The 18,878-nt window shown below is 35.2% G+C and overlaps 1 protein-coding gene across 3 annotated transcripts in view; it reads left to right on the top strand.

Annotated features, from left to right (window-relative positions):
* The first annotated feature begins 3,120 nt into the window (after positions 1-3,120).
* The window catches only part of LOC105185086 (calcium release-activated calcium channel protein 1), a 116,080-nt gene continuing 100,322 nt past the window's right edge, over positions 3,121-18,878 (top strand). For 2 of the 3 annotated variants that reach the window (XM_025302615.1, XM_025302614.1), the window contains exon 1: positions 3,121-3,463. The gene's annotated coding sequence lies outside the window, so the exon portion shown is untranslated. The remainder of the gene's footprint in view (positions 3,464-18,878) is intronic. The other variant, XM_025302613.1, reaches the window with a different exon arrangement.

Raw genomic sequence — 18,878 nt, 5'->3', positions numbered from 1 at the left:
GATTCCTAAGCCTAACTCTAATAAATTCAGACCAATCTCTCTTGCCAATATCTTGGCAAAAATATTCGAAAAGATAATTAAAATTAGGTTGGAATGGTGGGCAGAATCCTTAGGCATAATACCTCACTACCAAAATGGTTTCAGAAAGGGCAGGTCATGCGCTAATAGTGTCATTGCGCTCAAAACTTTCATTAAAGACTCGTTCTTTAATAAAGAATACGTTGGTGCTATTTTTATTGACATTGAAGGTGCTTTTGATAATGTCAACGTTGACAAATTATTGAATATTCTGAATGAACTAGGTATCCCTGGGTACTTTGCTAAATTTCTCGTTTTTATGCTTAAGGACAGGAGGGTGAAGGGATATTTTGGTGGTGATCACTTGGGCACTAGGATGGGTAATCGAGGTGTTCCTCAGGGTTCGGTACTGAGCCCCCTCCTCTTCAATATCTATATATCTAGAATTCACCTAAACCTGAATAAGAAGACACATATTCTTTCATATGCGAACGATGTCGTGATTTTCTCTGCGGACTCCTGCGTGGGGGAGATATATAATACATTACAGAAAGACCTCTTAATTCTGAATAAAAACTTTGAGGCTTTAGACCTTAAAATCTCTCTCAACAAAACTAAATGGTGCATATTTCACGAATCACATAGATTCAGCACAATCCAAAATCATATTAATAGAACAGACTCACTCCTAAAGTTACATGACGAAATAATCCTGATCTCTCCAGGAGCCACGTTTTTGGGGTTTTCGTTTGATACAAACCTAAGCTGGAGGACTCACATAACCAAAATTGGAATTTCTTGCCTGAAACGTGTTAATCTTCTCAAGTCATTTGCTGGCATTAAATGGAGGTGTCATCCCGCCACCCTTCTCATAGTTTACAGAGGTCTCATCAGATCAGTGTTAGACTGGGGGGGCTTGGTCCTCACGGAGACTACTCCACATCGGCTATTATCTTTGAGCAGAATTCAATTCAGATGCACTCGCATTATTCTAGGACTTATGTCTACGACTCCGTCGAACATATTGCTTGACCAAATCGCGGAATGGCCTCTATGGCATAGATGGAGATTCCTGGAAAAGAAAATTTACATCAAAAGCCTCAACTTGGGCAATAACCCTTTAGTTTATTTTATAAAAAATAGTCACATGTGGTCTGGGGAGCAGACTCTGAAACCAAATCAATACATTCCGTCAAATTCCTTATACAGCTTTATTAATGACAAACAAGTAGCTTTGACAGATTTTGGCAAGCTTAACAAACTCCCTTCTTTCTATCACAGATTCTCGCTGAGACTTTTCAAAATCAATATTTATCTTAATACTTTTGATAATATTAAAAATTTTAAAAGGAGGATAGGTAAATTTTGGTACAACAACAAAAGAATATCCTCGGAAGGGATTTTGAGGCTTGCCGCCGCGGACATTCGCAATCTTAACCTGGACAGAGAAATATACACGGATGGTTCTGTGCTCCCTGATGGTGGGGCTGGGTACGGGGTGTATTCTCCTTTCCCTGAAGCCAGAGAGGCAATCCGTGTACACGACTCCCATATCATTTTCCTGGTTGAAAGCATGGCCATTCTGCGCGCTATTGACATCTCACTACAGGAGAATATAAGAAGAGTTGGAATTTTTACGGACTCGATGAGCGTATTAACCCAGCTAAATAATCTCGACTTGGAAGGAACTGGATCGGACCTGTCATTTAACATCAGATACAAACTACAGATGGCGGTATACAAAGGCATGGAAATACTGTTAGTCTGGATCCCGGGTCATAGGGATATCCCTGGCAACGAAATGGCTGACCTGCTTGCTAAACTTGGGTCTCTGAGTTCTGAAAGCCCGGATGGGAAATATTGTTCTGTCTTACCGGAGGATGTAATTTATGATCAACTTTTAAAGGATAAAGCTCATGCTGTACATGAATTTACGCAAGAATTCGGATTCAAGGGGAAAAGATATTTCGAACACTCATCTGCCTTATTATCCTCTCCTTGGTTCAGAGATTTGGGCAACTATAGGAGGAGTACGATCACCTTGATGGCTAGAATAAGATCGCATCATATTGCGACAGGGATTCATCTGAAAGATAAAGATATATGCATTGATGAGAGTTGTGTATGCGGATGGAGGCAGCGCAATATAGAGCACATTCTCTTTAAGTGCCCTTTACATTCAGCGGAATCGGATTGCCTCCTTTTGAGATTGTTTTACAAAGACGCTAATTTCTCAATAGAGGACTTACACAAAGCTGCATTCGACTTGGGGAACATACACGTCTTTGAGAAAATAGACAAATTCCTTCTGAACACCCATCAAACCCTATAAAACCTCACCTTTCAGTACTATCTGGAAAATGGCGTGTGGACACTGTTGCAATACATTCCGGAGCCAGATATAGAACCAACCAACCAACCAACCAATAAGTGACAGCGCTGACGTATGAAGCAGTGGTTGTCTTTCTCCTCAAGTTGGAGCGCGTTCCGAAGTCAACAAAAAATCGGTGCACATACCTTTTAGTTCACGAGTGTAGCCTTTATGTGGTAGACCTGATAACGGCTTGTTGTAGAAAGCCCTTGAAGGCCTTCACACACAAACGAACGGAAGCAGTAAAGAAACTGACTAATCACAATCAATTATTCTCGTAAGTTTTAAAATGGCGTCCTTAAATTTTGATTGTGATTGGAGGATTTCTTTACGATTTACGTATTACGTGTAAAGGCTCGTCTACATTAGCTGTAAGAGTAAGGCTGTAAGGTTGCAAGACACGAAATGAAATATTTTCATTCGCTGGCAGCTTACGTTGCAGCCTTACAGCCTTAAGCTAAGACTCCATGCATGCGGTGAGCTCCGACAAACGGCTGCGGTGACCAATCAGAAGACAGACGCATGCCGGAGCTTGCCGCAACCGGACTTGCGCCTCCCTCCTGATTGGTCATCGCAGCATTTGCCGCAGCTCACCGCATGCATGGAGTCTTAGCTTTACTCTTACAGCTATTGTAGACGAGCCTTAAGTAGATTCGTGTGTGAAGGCCTTTAATACCAACGATATATTAACCAATAATAATCTGAATATGTATAAATAAAATATAGTGATTGAATATACTATCTATATACATTGTCGATATTAAAATAATTTAATGAAAGATTACAAATTGATACTCATACTAAAAGATGAATATAAACTAGGTCATAGGTTGTAACGAAAAAGATGTAATCAGAATAAATGAAGCTTCGCGTGGCTGCATACGTTTGTGAATAATTTGTTCTTAGGTGAGAGGAACACTAGTCAGAAGAATCGTGTGTATTACGCGTTTCGTTTGTGGTTATAAGAATTGGCTGATCGTGTATCGAATTGAATAGCGAATAAACACAACAGGCCCGACACGTTAATTTCAAGCACGTGTAGACTTTGCAGACGTGAAATTGAACAATATATGCGTAAGTCAGCTTTTATTCAGAATATAAGTATGCATCAGAATATGTTATATAAAATATATGGATGAACTTCTGAAAATGTGTGTGTGTGTGTCGTAAGTTCAACTATATTATATATGCTGTGTTTAAACTATAAAATATTTTAGAAATGACAGGATTTCTAACCTTAAAAATGACATGTAATTATCAGTATTATACTTAAAGTTTGTGTCAATACGTTTGTATACATAAATAAATTTAGAGTCATTAAATTATTTTTATCAAATTTCATAAAAATTTGAGATGGAATCTTCACGAATTCAGTTCTTGTTTTTAACAAATTTAGTTAAAATTGATGAATGTATCAAACAAGACCAAAAACTTGTTTTTTTTATAATTTTGGATATTTCAATATTTGATTACTTATAATTGTATGTATAAGGATGCAGTCAGTATGATAAAAGAAATAGCGAACAAACATAAATATGCATTATACACAGAGAACAACCAATTGAATAATTGCAATGGACATAAATGATTGTTACATAAATAGTGAATATTTTATCAATTAAGGATAAATGATATTTTAACATTTCCAGAACTTGTATTTTTGAACAAATATAAGGACAAAATATAATATAAAAAATTTAAATAACATTGCTATTAATATTATATAATGTCTTAAAAAAATCTATATTCTAATTGAATATTTTTTAATTTAAAAATCTAAATAATGCTATGTATGCTACTGTAGATTGACAATTACACAAATATTACAATTATTATTAAAGTATATGAAAATATATAACATTGTTTTTGCTATCCTCACAAAAATACCTAATACTGGATGTAAAAATATCCTTAAACAAACTCTCAACAGTTAGGTATAAATTCGGATCTTCATTGGTGATCAACATGCAAATATGGATTAACCACAGAAAGAACTATGAATGAGGATACGCTCAAATGAGTGTACTTCCAAATCAGAGTATCCTCAAATAGTGATATATCCTGAAATAGGGTTACTTCCAAATAAAGGAAATCTGTAAATAAGGACTGATCCTGAAATATTTCTATGAAGTTAATAACTGTTTATAAAACTATTACCTTTGAATTTAGAAAAGTTACTATTGTGTTTGTAGTTTGATGGATTTAAAAAATAAAAGAAATGTGAAATAATGGTTCACAGTGAAATAATGGTTTGAGTTTGAGTAAAAAAATTAACTGATATTTCTCAATATAGAGTCGTTAGTAGTTATTTGTAGTGATGTTTGTTTTATTTACAATTTTCACTGTCAAATCATCCAAGAAGTTAAACAATTGGGAAAATAGTCACAAAGTAACTTTGCTATTTATTGAGATGTATGTTCATAAATCTCAACATGTGGCAAAATTAGCTTTCGGCTATTTCTTGAAATTATAACTTTTGAATGGTTTGACTATAACCGAACAGAAAGCGGTACAAATTAGGAATGATTATGCATAGAGATACATCAGTGAATTCTGAATGTAAATCATTAATTTTCTAAATATAAATCATTATCAATATATATGAATAATTGTTGACAGCTTTTACATATATACTTTCGTATTTGTGTATGTGTGTGTATGTGTGTGTGTGTATGTAGGAATCTATATACATAAAGACTGTTAAAAATTTGTCTGTAATGATGATTATTATTTTAAACTTTATATAAAAATTATTATATAAAGTACATATTTATTTTATGAATAACATTAGGATAAAAACAAAAATAACACTCAGATTAGCAATTATACGTTTACACTTTTCTAATACTCTATTATTTGACAGCAACATCGAAAATAACACCCAAAATCAAAATCACACTTACTTGACAATAACACAAAAACTCATACCATAAGTTGACAGTCATACTCAATAGATACTGAACTACTTGACAATAACACCAAACATTACATGTAAAATAAAGGTCACACCCAGTTATTTGAAGGTAACACCAAAAGTTACACTCATCTTTAAAGTCACACTCAATCGATGCTTATATACTTGATGGTAACACCGAAAATGATATCTTAAATGAAGGTAATATCAAGCTATTTCAGGATAATACTCAAAATAACATCAATCTTGATAGTAAACTTTCAACTGACACTCAAGTTGACGGTAAACACAAAAAATTTCGATGTTTTTCCCGTGAAGATAGATTCTAAGTTACAGATTCTAAGTAAGTTAAAAGACTATATTGCATTATGTGAGAGGACATAAAATAATTTTGAATTCATGATTTTATAAAATTTGGACACCTAATGATTTTGAATGAATTATGTAGCATATGAGAAAGCTTGATGTCTTAAATGTAAAAAATATGACCATATTATGATTGTAGATAATATACGTTTTGAAAGTTGCTTATTTTAATAGGAAAATATTGAAAAATAACATTGTTGTGCTGCAAGTGAACTTTTCTTTTAAACATGCTATTTGTGAAAATAAATTATTTAGCAATAAGATGTCTTCTAAAATATTAGATAGACATACTACTGTGATAAAAAATAAGGTGAATTTTTCATTTAAACTTCGCGGGTACTATAAAATCATGAAATTATTTTTTGGTAGGTTGGTAGCACTGTCTTTGACATTTATGCAGAGTTTCATGTCAATATATTCAATTGCTGCAGAGCTATACGTGTTTTTGTAAACATATAAAAATGAGTTTTTCGATTTTTACTATGTCTGATTTTGTTGAGCACAGAATTTGCATTAAATTTTGTTTGCGGAATGAATATTTTCTGCGGAAACATTGAGGATGTTGCAGAAGGCCTTTGGTGATAAGGCTATGTCGCAAAAAAATGTTTACAAGTGGTACAAAGATTTCAAAGAAGGCCGAGAACGAGTTCAAGTCAAACAGCGCCCCGGACGACCATCAACATCTACCGATGAAAGCCACGTCAAGGAAATCAAAGATTTGCTGTTCGAAAATCGTCGATTGACAATTAGAGACCTTGCTGATGCTACGGGCATTTCATTTGGATCAACCCAAACCATTTTAAAAGATGTTTTGTGCCTCAAACGCGTCAAATCTCGATTGGTTCCAAAAACACTCAATTTTTTGGAAAAAAGCGTCGCGTTGACATCTGTGAAACAATGATTTCTGACTACCAGGACGTCATGAAACGCATCATTACGGGAGATGAGATTTGGAGATGGATCTATGCATACGACCCGGAAACAACCGACCAATCGAGTAAATATCGTGCAAAAGGTGAACCAAGACCGAAAAAACCGCGCCAAAGTCGCTCAAAAATCAAGGTCATGTTGACAGTTTTCTTTGATTATCGGTATTGTGCATTATGAATTTCTTCCGCCAGGCCAAACTGTTAACAAGGAATATTATTTGAGTGTTATGCGTCGTTTGCGTGAAGCTATTCGCCTCAAGAGGCCAGAATTATGGGCAGACAATTCTTGGGTTTTACACCACGATGCAGCGTCCCACACTGCATTGGTTCTTCGAGAACATTTCGCTAAAAATTTGACCCATATCGTTCCACAACCACCGTATTCGCCTGATTTAGCACCGTGCGACTTCTGGCTGTTCAATAAACTCAAAAGACCACTCCGGGGACACTGTTTCGACTTGATTGAGGAGATAAAAGCCGAATCGAAGAAAGTATTGAAAGCCATCCCGGAAAAAGACTTCTCTGACTGTTTCGAAGATTGGACAAAACGTTAGCATAAGTGTATTGTGTCGGACGGGGAGTACTTTGAAGGCGATGAAATTTATTTGGAAGAATAAATAAAGATTTTTCATTTTATAAACAAATTCACCTTATTTTTTGATCGCAGTAGTATGTTTTGTTATGAAGTTTGTGCGATATTTTTAGACAAATAATATAATGATCTTAAAATGGTGTTGAAGGGAATAATTTTATTGTGAAAATTGACGACTTATATAACTAGACAGAATGCTTGAAAGTTATTGTAAAACTGATTGGTAGGAAAAGTTTGACAAAAGTAGTTTTTCAGTATACAGGTTGCGTGAAAAGTTCGCGGAGCGAAACTGAAATAAAGAATACCAAATTCTAAAAATGATTTTATTCTTCAATATAGTCTCCATTAACTTCAATACACTTGGCCCAATGGCTTTCCAATCATTTTATTCCATTGCGGAAGTGTTTCTAGAAGGTCTGCGAAATATGCCTCTACAGCTGCTATAGCTTCTTCATTCGACAAAAAATGCTTTCCACGGGGAAGCTGTTTCAGGTTTCGGAACAGATAGAAGTCGCTGGGTGCCAAATCTGGCAAATACGATGGATGATCAAGCAATTTGTACTTCAATTCATTGAATGTAGACATTGACAAAACACTTTTGAGCAGGTGCTTTTGCTTGGTGAAAAATGATTTGTTTATGCTGCAAACCAGGTTTTTTCTAACGAATTTTTGCGTCCAATTGATCCAAAAGGTTACAATAATATTCAGAGTTAATTGTTTTACCTTTTTCCAGATAGTCAATTAACAAAATCCCTTTAGCATCCCAAAAAAACTGATGTCAAACGGTTTTTTGCCGATTTTTCATGCTTTGATTGCTTTGGAGCTAAACATCCAACTTCAGTCCATCCAAGTCCATAGTTATAAAACAACGCACAAAATCGGTTTTATTCTTAAAACGATCCAAATGACGCTGAGAATTTGTTTTTTTGAGCGAGTTTTTGTTGAATTGTTAATGTATGTGACACCACTTTTCCAAACACCTTTTTCATTTGTAATTCTTTATGCAAAATATGCCGTACCTGTTCATCTGAAATACCTATGGTATGAGCAATTTCACGTGTAGTCACACTTGAATCTTCAGAAACAATAACATGTATTTGCTCAATGATTTCTGATGTTGATGCGCTTTTTGGACGTCCACTGCGTGGATCATCTTCAATGCTTGTATGACCACGTTGAAACTCAAGTGCCCATTTACAAACCATTGTTATTGAAGGAACAGATTCCCCTAACACATTTACCATCTCGGAATGAATTTCCATTGCTTTTAAACCTTTTTTAACAAAGAACTCAATCACTGCATGCTGTTTCAAATTTTCCATTGCAAACAAATATACTGACACGTCAACTTCAATTGGCTTGTAAACACAGAAAGAATTGACAGATGAAAATGAAACCTAACCTAGGTTCATGTGAAGAGTGATTCTATATAACCGACTATAATTTATAATTCTACCGTTTACTTATAGATGCTACTCTGCGAACTTTTCACGCAACCTATATTTGTTTTTTTTTACCTAACACTACAGTATTCAACTGGTTTTTAATATATATGATATTTGAAAACAGTGATTGTCAAACTTATACATATATAACATGACGTTAAAAAAATTAATTGTAATATGTAGTTTATTATATTTTATAAAAAGAAATGTTTGTTTTATCTTAAATAAATATGAAAATAATATAAAATAAATTATATATGTTAAGAACATTAATTTAGTATCAATTTTTAAAGAAATAGAGTTAAAAATAAGTTAACATGGGAAAAAAGATAATTATTTAGATTAGGTAATATCTTATCCATGATTTTGATTTTCATATATTGTTAACCCAGGTAGCAGACTGACGTCAAATGACGTATTAATGACGTCTTAATGACATTAGCTAACGTCATTAAGACGTCATTAGTACGTCATTTGACGTCAGTCTGCTACCAGGGAAGGATCTCTCATCCTGAATAACATTCAGAAAGTTTCAACCAATAGTTTATCAAAATTATCTATAAAAATGTCACTAATAATCAAAAATTATAAATTTCTAAAAAGAAACAGGATTTTAAATAATATATAATATAAATAAAAATCTGAAACTCACGAGATTTTTATCTTTCTAATATATTGCGCAGCTAAAATGTTTTAAAATAATCTCCTAATACTTTTTTAACATAATAATATATATTTAGTCAAATAATTAAAGATTAAAGAAAAATTGTCGAGAAAATGAGCAAATTTCAAACAACTGTAATTTTATTTAAAAAATTGGAAATTCAAATCTGAAAAATGGATTTTGGAGCTGGAAATTTCTACTTTGGAAAGTTTACAAATGTTTCTTGCTTTTTTTAATTATGGTAATTTTAACATATAGTAAATAGTTAGATCGATGAAATGAGAAATTTTGTTGTTGTTTTGTGAGCATGTTTTATGTATAAGAACAATTTAAAAAAATTTTCTGCCTATTAGTTTGGCAACTAAGTAATTGCGAACTTTTTTAAGAAAATAAAAGACAATTTTTTCATGGAAGGAAGTAACTTTATGTAATAATGTATTGTTCATTTTTATCAATGACCTTTTGTCATTTTTCAGGCAGCATCATAATTCCACGTTCATAAAAGTTTTGGTTCTTATTGGCAAAACACTGAACAAAGTGCGATTTGACATCATCATCATTATTGAAATTTTTACCATTCAAGAAATTTTACAAAGAACGTAATAAATAATAATGATGGTATAAGGGACTATATGGTGGATATGGCAACACATCCAAACCAAGCTCTAATATTTTTTATCGACTAACCAAAAATGTGTGTGGCCTTGCATTGTCATGATGGATATTTTTTCAATTTGCCAATTCTGGTCGCTTTTCTTGAATTGCATTGTTCAGTTTGGTTAGTTATTGAATGTATACATCTAAATTGATCGTTTGGTTGTGTGGTAAAATTTTAAAGTAGACAATTCCTTTGTAATTCTACCAAACTGATAATACAACTTTCTTTTGATAAATATCAGCTTTGAATGTTGTTTACGCTGGTTCATCTTGCTTGCTCCACAATCTTTTTGGATTGACATTGTTGTAAATAACCCATTTTTCATCTCCAGTTATCAATCGTTTAAAAAATGGATCATTTTCGTTACGTTTCATAAGCAAATCGCAGATGGCAATGTGTTGCATTAAGTGAATTTCTTTAAGTTCATGTGGAACCCATAAATCGAGTTTTTTACGTTGCCAAGTTGTTTTAAACTCTTTTTAATGCATACATGTAATACATCGAGCTTCTCTGCAATCTCACGTGTTGTGCTATGACGATCCGCATCGATTATTACTTTGATTTGGTCGTCATCAATTTCACCTGGACGACCAGAGTGTTGTTCATCTTTGAGTGAAAAATCACCAGAACGAAATTTAGTAAACCAATGTTGACACTGCCGTTCTTTTAAGGCTTCGTTACTATACACAGCACATAACTTCTTGTGAGCTTGCGATGCGTTTTTTCCTTTGCGGAAGTAAAAAAGCAAAATATGACGAAAATGCTCGTTTTGCTTTTCCATTTTTCAACCGACGTCAAATAAAAATTACACAATTGATATTGTTTTTACTGAATGCTAATTGAAGTATTACTATACTTATTATTATACTATAGTATTACAATACTAACTATCAAACAACAATATGAATTTAACATTTCAAATACGAAATATATCTAAAAATTCAACTAACGCCATCTGTCAGTGAAATCCGCAATTACTGACAAGGAGATGGCAAGACATGTAAAATCGATAATTGAAAGAATCATATATCATTCGAATGGAGGGGGGGGGGGGTACATAAAAATCCTAAAAGGGTTTGCGTGCATGGGCCTTTGTTTGCGAGAAATTTTCAATTAAAAAAACAGCTACATATTAAGTGTAGTAATTTGAAATCAATAAGCATGAAGTGCGATAGTTGCGGAGGCTAAGGCGCGTGCTAGTATCTTGTCGTCTACGTCCTCGCAGTGCTAACTTTTTTTTTTATAATATATATTATATTTTATAATATTTCTATTGGGTGAGTGCAAAAGTTCGTGCGGAGTTTGTGAGTAAAAGTCACACAGTGATTAGGCAAACAAAAATCTTTATTCAATGATATATTCTCCATCGTTTTCTATAATCTTTTCCCAACGTTCTGGCAGCATACGGATGCCTCGATCATAAAAACTGCGCGGTTTAGATTCGAAGAACGAAGAGACGCCGTTTTTTAAGGCCTCCAAAGAGTCAAAGTTTTTTCCATTTAAATAATTTTGCAATGACCGGAACAAGTGATAATCAGATGGTGCGATATCAGGAAAATACGGCGGATGCGTTAAGACATCCCATTTCAGGCTCTTCAGTTTGCGCAGCGTCTTTTTCGAAACGTGTGGTCTGGCGTTGTCGTGATGAAAGACGACTCCCTTGCGATTTGACAAAATCGGACGTTTCTCTTTTATTTCTCAATTCAGATTGGTTAATTGGCGACAGTACTTGTCCGAATCAATCGTTTCGCCAGCGGGGAGAAGCTCGAAATAGATTATGCCCTTGCAATCCCACCAAACAGAGAGCATCACTTTCATCGGGTGCAAACTGGCCTTTGGCATTGCGTCACCATGCTCACCTGATTGTTTCCATGTCCGTTTGCGCTGAACATTGTTGTAGAGGACCCATTTCTCATCGCCCGTCACTAGTCGATCCAAAAACGACTCGTTATTGAGCCGCCCGAGTAAAGAAACGGCTGCAGAAATTCGCTTGATTTTGTTCTTTTCGGTCAGCAAATGGGGCACTCATATATCGAGCTTCAAATCGAATCCCATGTTTTTTAAACGCCGAAAAGCGGTTGATCGGTCAACGTTTAGTGCTGTAGCAACTTCTTCTGTTGAAATTCGCGGATTATTGAGCACTAAAGTACGCAAAACATCGTCATCAATGTCAGAAGGTCGACCAGAGCGTGGCTCGTCTTCAAGGTTAAATTCTCCGCGCCGAAATTTAGCAAACCATTTTTCCACAGTTCGTTTAGCTGGTGCTTCATCCTGATAAACATCCTGAATGTTTTTTACGGCTGCGGCAACGTTTATTCCCTTCCGAAACTCGTAAAGCATAACATGCCGTAAATGCACCTTATCGATACTCATTTTTAAAATGATATTTCTCGAAGCAGTTTGTATGAAAACAAATGATTTTTTTTTTAATAACAGCTGAAGACGTCACCTTTCCAACGTTATATAATATGTAGATGGAAGTATTAATGACAACACTTTACGACGCTTATAACTCCATCTATTGAAACTCCGCACGAACTTTTGCACTCACCCAATATAATATTTTTAATATTTTTTATATTTTTTATAGGACAAAATTATAATGCACACATATACAATAATATCTGTCTTATTATATAAAAAATAATAAGATATAATAAGAATAATAAGAAGATAAAAAAAATAATAAATGTTTTAATTACTTATTATAAAATGAATTTTATTCATTCATTTTAAGCATCAGACGAAGGCCCATGTATGCAAACCCTTTTAGGGTTTTTATATTTAGGGTTTTTATATTTAGGATACTAAATCCCCCCATTCGAATGAAATATGACTCATTCAATTATCGATTTTACATGTCTTGCTATCTCCTTGTGAATGGTAGGGACATCAGTTTGACTTGAGTATAGAATTTGAATCTCATAACTTCCATTAGCTGAGACTGTTGCATCAACATTTAAGATGTTCATTGTACCCGCTAGTGATCTGATATGTGATATTAAAAATTTGTTTACACGTACGTTTCTTCTATCGCCAAAAATCAAGTTCTTTACTTAATTGAAATATTATTTATTTCTGGCTGAAGATGCAGCTTTCATTTCATTAGGATCCATTAGGATCCAGTTGTCCGTAATGAAAACTTTTTACAAATTCTAAGTAAATTCGCACCAAAAGCATGAGAATAATACGGATTTAGTCTATCTCCATCATTTGTTAATTTTTTGCTATTCTTCTCAATGTTGTGGAGAATATTATTAACATTAAATCGACTTAAAATTATTGGGTTGGCAAATAAATTTGTTCGTATTTTGTTTCAGTGTAAGTTTCATGCAGATTCGCTTTTCTTTTCTCAGCGCTATCGTGCAAATCGAATACACATTTGAAAGATTATGTTTCACTGTTTATATTGTGCTGTGTTTGGTTTGGCTAACATCAGTATTGTGTGTGCTGCGTAGCTGTGAACATAGAAATAAATAACGTGCATTATCATCACATTTTGCTCTATTATTAAAAAAAAAGCAAACGAGCTGCGGATGCTCATAAAAAGATATGCTGTGTATATGGAGATGCTGCCTTAACAGAACGCGTATGCCAAAAGTGGTATACCAATTGCCGTTCTGGAGATTTCGACGTCAATGATGCGCCCCGCTCCGATCGCCCGACCGAGATTAATTCAAGTGACATTAAGGCTATAATCGAAGTAAATTCATCCCAGTCTGGTACGAGAGATTGCTACGACATTGAATATATCCCACACAAGCGTAAAAAAGCATTTACGCCAGCTGGGATATGTTTCTCGGCTTAATGTTTGGGTGCCACATCAATTAACCGAGGCTAACTTGACCACACGCATGTCCATCTGCGATTCGCTACGGAAACGCCAAGAAAACAACCCATTTTTGAAACGAATAGTAATGGGTGACGAAAAATGAGTCGTCTACGATAATGTAACGCTTAAAAGATCATGGAGGCATAGCAGCGAGCCACCGCAAACAACCTCGAAGGCGGGATTGCATCCGGAGAAAATAATGCTCTCCGTATGGTGGGATTTCAAGGGTGTCATCTATTACGAACTGTTACCGTCAGGCAAAACGATTGATTCAACTGTATACTGTTCGCAATTGACAAAATTGAACCAAGCAATCCGCACAAAACGTCCAGAATTGGCAAATCGCAAGGGTGTCGTCATCCACCACGACAACGCCAGACCTCATACGTCATTGACCACTCGGAACAAATTGCTTCAGCTTGGCTGGGATGTTTTGCCTCATCCTCCGTATTCACCGGATCTTGTCCCTTCCGATAATCATTTATTCCGGTCGCTGTAGAACTCTATGAACGGGAAAACCTTCAAGGATGAAGAGGCCGTTAAAAACCACCTGGATTGATTTTTCGCCGATAAGTCCCAGACGTTTTACGAACGCGGCATAATGAAGTTGGTGGAAATATGGATAGAGGTCATCGATAAAGATGGCCAATATATTAGGTGTACGAATGAATAATCCAAATTATTTTAAGCAGTTATGAAATCAATTTCAAATTGAATAGATTTTCCCGCTCTTTTGTGATTATGCAATGTTGACATATAGCTATTAAAAAGAACATATAGTTTGGCGAAAGGCCCAACATAACCTTCAAAAGTATTCAGTTCAGTATAGTCGAAAATGGCAACAGATAAGGTGTATATCCGACACTGCATTCTTTACGAATTCCAAGGAAAAAATGCTGCAAGAGCGTGCGAATCGATTTGTTCCTTTCTCGGCGAAGGTGTTGTATCGTACGATGTGCGCGCATTTTGGTTTAAGCGGTTTAAAAGCGGTAATTTCAGTCTAATCGACAAACAACGCCCTGGAGGCCCTCCGAAGTGCGATAATGATGATTTGGAACAACTGCTCGCTGAGAATTCGGCACAAACACAAAAAGAGCTTGCAGAACAGTTGGGAGTAACGCAGCAAACGATTTCCAAACGCCTACATGAGATGGGAAAGATTCAGAAAGAAGGAAAATGGGTTCCGCATGAATTCACTGAAACCAACAAAAATCAACGAGTGGCAGCGTGTCTTTCTCTTCTCAATAAGCAGCGTCGAAAGTCTTTCTTGTGGAAAATCGTTACGGGCGATGAGAAATGGATACTCTATGACAATCCGAAACGCAGAAAGTCATGGGTAAATCCCGGCGAATCATCAAAATCGGTTGTAAAACCTAATCGCTTCGGAAAGAAGGTTCTTCTCTGCATTTAGTGAGATATCAAGGGTGTGCTTTATTATGAGTTGTTGGAACCGGGTGAAACAGTTACTGGGGACTGCTATCAACGTCAATTAATCTGCTTGAGTCAAGAACTGGAACGAAAACACCCATATACTGGCAAAGGAGAACGTCCAGTGAAATTGTTGCATGACAACGCCAGACCACACATTGCTTCCAATACAAAAGACACCATAATGAGTTTTGGCTGGGACGTCTTGCAGCACCTGGCGTATTCACCAGACATTGCTCCATCCGATTATCACTTGTTCCGGTCGATGTAACACGCCTTGTCCGATATGCACTTCCAATCAGTGGATGAGATCCGAAAATGACTTGACGACTTTATCGTGTCCAAAGACGTAACATTTTTCCGAGATGGAATTCATCAGCTGCCTGAAAAATGGCTTAAAGTTATAGAAAGCAACGGCAAATACTTTGATTGAACAATTTAATTTACTTTCTTTTAAAATAAACCTTGAATGTAGCTGAAAAAATTGGATTATTAATTTGTACACCTAATATAATTGATTAAAATTTATCTTGTATATCAAGATATTGTATTTTATTCTACTCTAAAAAACCGAACGAACTTATTTGCCAATCCAATAAATTAAAAATTTTAAATCAAATCGACTACCAGATTCGTTATCGGGAAATTCATTCTGATACTCATCTGCAATTTCTTCATAATATTGAATATTTTGAGTTTTGATCATGTATAATATTATTGCTGAGCATTAAAACATGTAAACGCGCATTATCCGTGCAAAAGTTTTCGAAAAGGGAATTGTTAAAATATATACGCAAATCTAGTTAAAACTGTCAAGAGTCGTGATTGTGCTTAGAGCGCCAATGCATCACAAAATATCCTTAATTCGCAGGTTTGTTTTTAAAACATTTTCAATAATAAATTATTTTGATTAAATGAACAATGTCGATTCTAATAAGACATTTTGTCTTATTAACATACTCGTACGATCGTTATCTTCTAGTATCATGCAGTTCTCAACATATGTGCTGAAATTGCAATCGTTGAATTCAAAAGGTGCCTCATTTAAAAGTGCAAAAGAATAGTCGATTGCAATCTCTTTTAGACAAGGCGCTCCAGATTTCAGCCATTCTCACAACTAATAAGTTAAAATATTCATATTGTATTTCTCAGAATATTTGCAACACAGGTGAAAGGAGGAGTGTCAATAAGGCCGTTTTTTAGCTCACGTCAGAATCGCTTCAAATTGTGATATTTTCTTCCTACCGATGTAGCTCATAATCTCCTAGAACCGTTTGCTATCCGAATAATTAGAGGCTGAGAACGGGCAACATGAAAACTCAAAAATCAATCAGGTTTTTCACATGGTGATAGTGCCAATCACATGTCAGCATATCATTGTTGAGCTTTCATCACCATATTTTCTCAAAAATTACTAGAGTATATACTGCTTTGAATACGAAAAGGAACTCATCTGACTTTCATGCATTCAAGATAGAATCAAGCTTGGTATTTTGAACATATTGCCACATTACTGAACTATCATGCAATAGCATCTCTTGCGATAAATCGGACGATATTACTATAAGCCCAAATTTGATTTTGAGAGATAAGATCATTTTATCAGTGCAATATACACTTAAGAAATCTGCTATTTACTGCTCAGTGGGCACAAACCCTGTTTTGTCTTTTGGACATTCTCAAGATGTCTGATATGTGTCTCGAAGATGTTTCAAGGATGTTGTATGTTGCAGACCTTTTTATGACGTTTTTTTGGTATAACAGACGTCTGTAAGTCATCTCGAAGATGAAAATAAGATATCTTGGGAACATTTCTAGGATTTCTCGTAGATGAATCTATCTCAATATCCATGAAATATCTTGGGAACGTCTACAAGATGTTTATATGCTTTTCTACCCGTCAGGTAATATAGCATGGACTGTAACGCATATAGCGATGGACTGTAACTCCATTATCATGAACATAGATATTCTCGCATTTCAATTGCAATATTGGAAATAGAATTCAGATTACAACATCCAGGAAGTGACGGAAAAGTCGACTCAGTGTGTGACAAATTTGCTAAGACCGATGTCGAATATCAGGAGTCAGAAAAGAGATTGTGGCTGAGCATTTTTGCATTTTTTTTTAGTTAACTTCTATGTCATAAAGAAGTTTTTGCAATATAGAATGTCCTTGAAACGTCTTTGAGACACATATCAAACATCTTGAGAATGTCCAAAAGACAAAACAGGGTTTGTGCCCACTGAGCAGTAAATAATAAGCAGTAAATAGCAGATTTTTTCAGTGTATATTGCACTGGTAAAATGATCTCATCCTTCAAAATTAAGTTCAGGCTTATAGTAGTATCGTCCGATTCATCGCAAAGAATGCTATTGCATGATAGTTCAGTAATATGGTAATCCGTTCAAAATACCAAGCTTGATTCTAAAATGCATGAAGATGAAGGTCAGATAAGCTCCTTTTCGTATTTAACCCTTTGAGGCATAGTAGCAAGTATACTTACCACCTATTTATTCTCACATTTTCATGAAATATTTCATATTTGAGGGATTCTTGTCGGGTTTATGCGTTATTTAGCTTATATGATATGGGAACATACATGTTGGAACATACATGAAAGGTTGAAAAGTATTTTGCATAAGTTGTCTATTTATTATAAATAAAAAAAAGTGTAGTAAATACACATTTTTACAGAAAAAAATCATTTTCCACGAACTATGAGTGAATCTTTTGCTCAAAATCAAGATTTGGGAGTTTTTTGGGTCGCTGATTACGAATCTGATGTCCAAATTCCAAAATTAATTTTCCAAAATGGCGGATTCAAGATGGCGGATCGTAGAATTTTTAGTAAATTAGCTAAAATTATACTCTAGTTAGTTTTTGAGACCGCTGATTACGAATCTGAAGTCCACATTTTAAAATTTATTTTCCAAGATGGCGGATCCCAGATGGCGGATCATAGAATATATTAGGTTGTTGCAGATGAAATGGCCGTTTTTAAAATTCAAATTTCCTAGCCGAGTAGTTCAGCTCTTTTCATGCAGCTGTCGTTGCATGCGTGATATTTGAAAAGTATATGCCCCACACGTAAATTCGCACGCATAACCTTATTTTTATCACATTGTTTATATCATTGAAAATCGCTGTCTCTTCGACATGGAAAGTAAGGAAATGCGGATAATATTCTTGTACGAATACAAACTTGGTCATAGTGCGGCCGAGGCAACGCGAAACACTGCTTTTGGGGAAGGTTCTGTAAGTGATCGAACCATTAGACGTTGGTTTGAAAAGTTTCGGTCTGGTGATACAAATCTCGCGGCCATGCACCATCAGTGATTGATGACAATGTTTTGAAAGGCATGGTTGAAGCAGACTTGCGTTTATCAGTTCGAGATATTGCACACAGCATCAACGTTTCAACAGCATCACTATTCCACTGTTTCCCGACACCTAAAGGCCATAGGGAAAGTGAAAAAGCTTGACAAATGGGTACCACATGAACTGACTGAGAGAGACAAGCTTCGCCGTATGGACATCAGCTCATCTTTGCTTTCCCGACACAATAATAAAGGAATATTGAATCGAATAGTAACGTGTGATGAAAAGTAGGTTCTTTATGACAATCGTCGACTAGTAGTTAGATGCTGATCAAGCTCC

The sequence above is a fragment of the Harpegnathos saltator genome, unplaced genomic scaffold (genome assembly GCF_003227715.2).
Source record: "Harpegnathos saltator strain DR-91 unplaced genomic scaffold, Hsal_v8.6 scaffold505, whole genome shotgun sequence".
Taxonomy (NCBI): Eukaryota; Metazoa; Arthropoda; class Insecta; order Hymenoptera; family Formicidae; genus Harpegnathos; species Harpegnathos saltator.
This window is presented reverse-complemented; position numbering and strand designations above follow the sequence as displayed.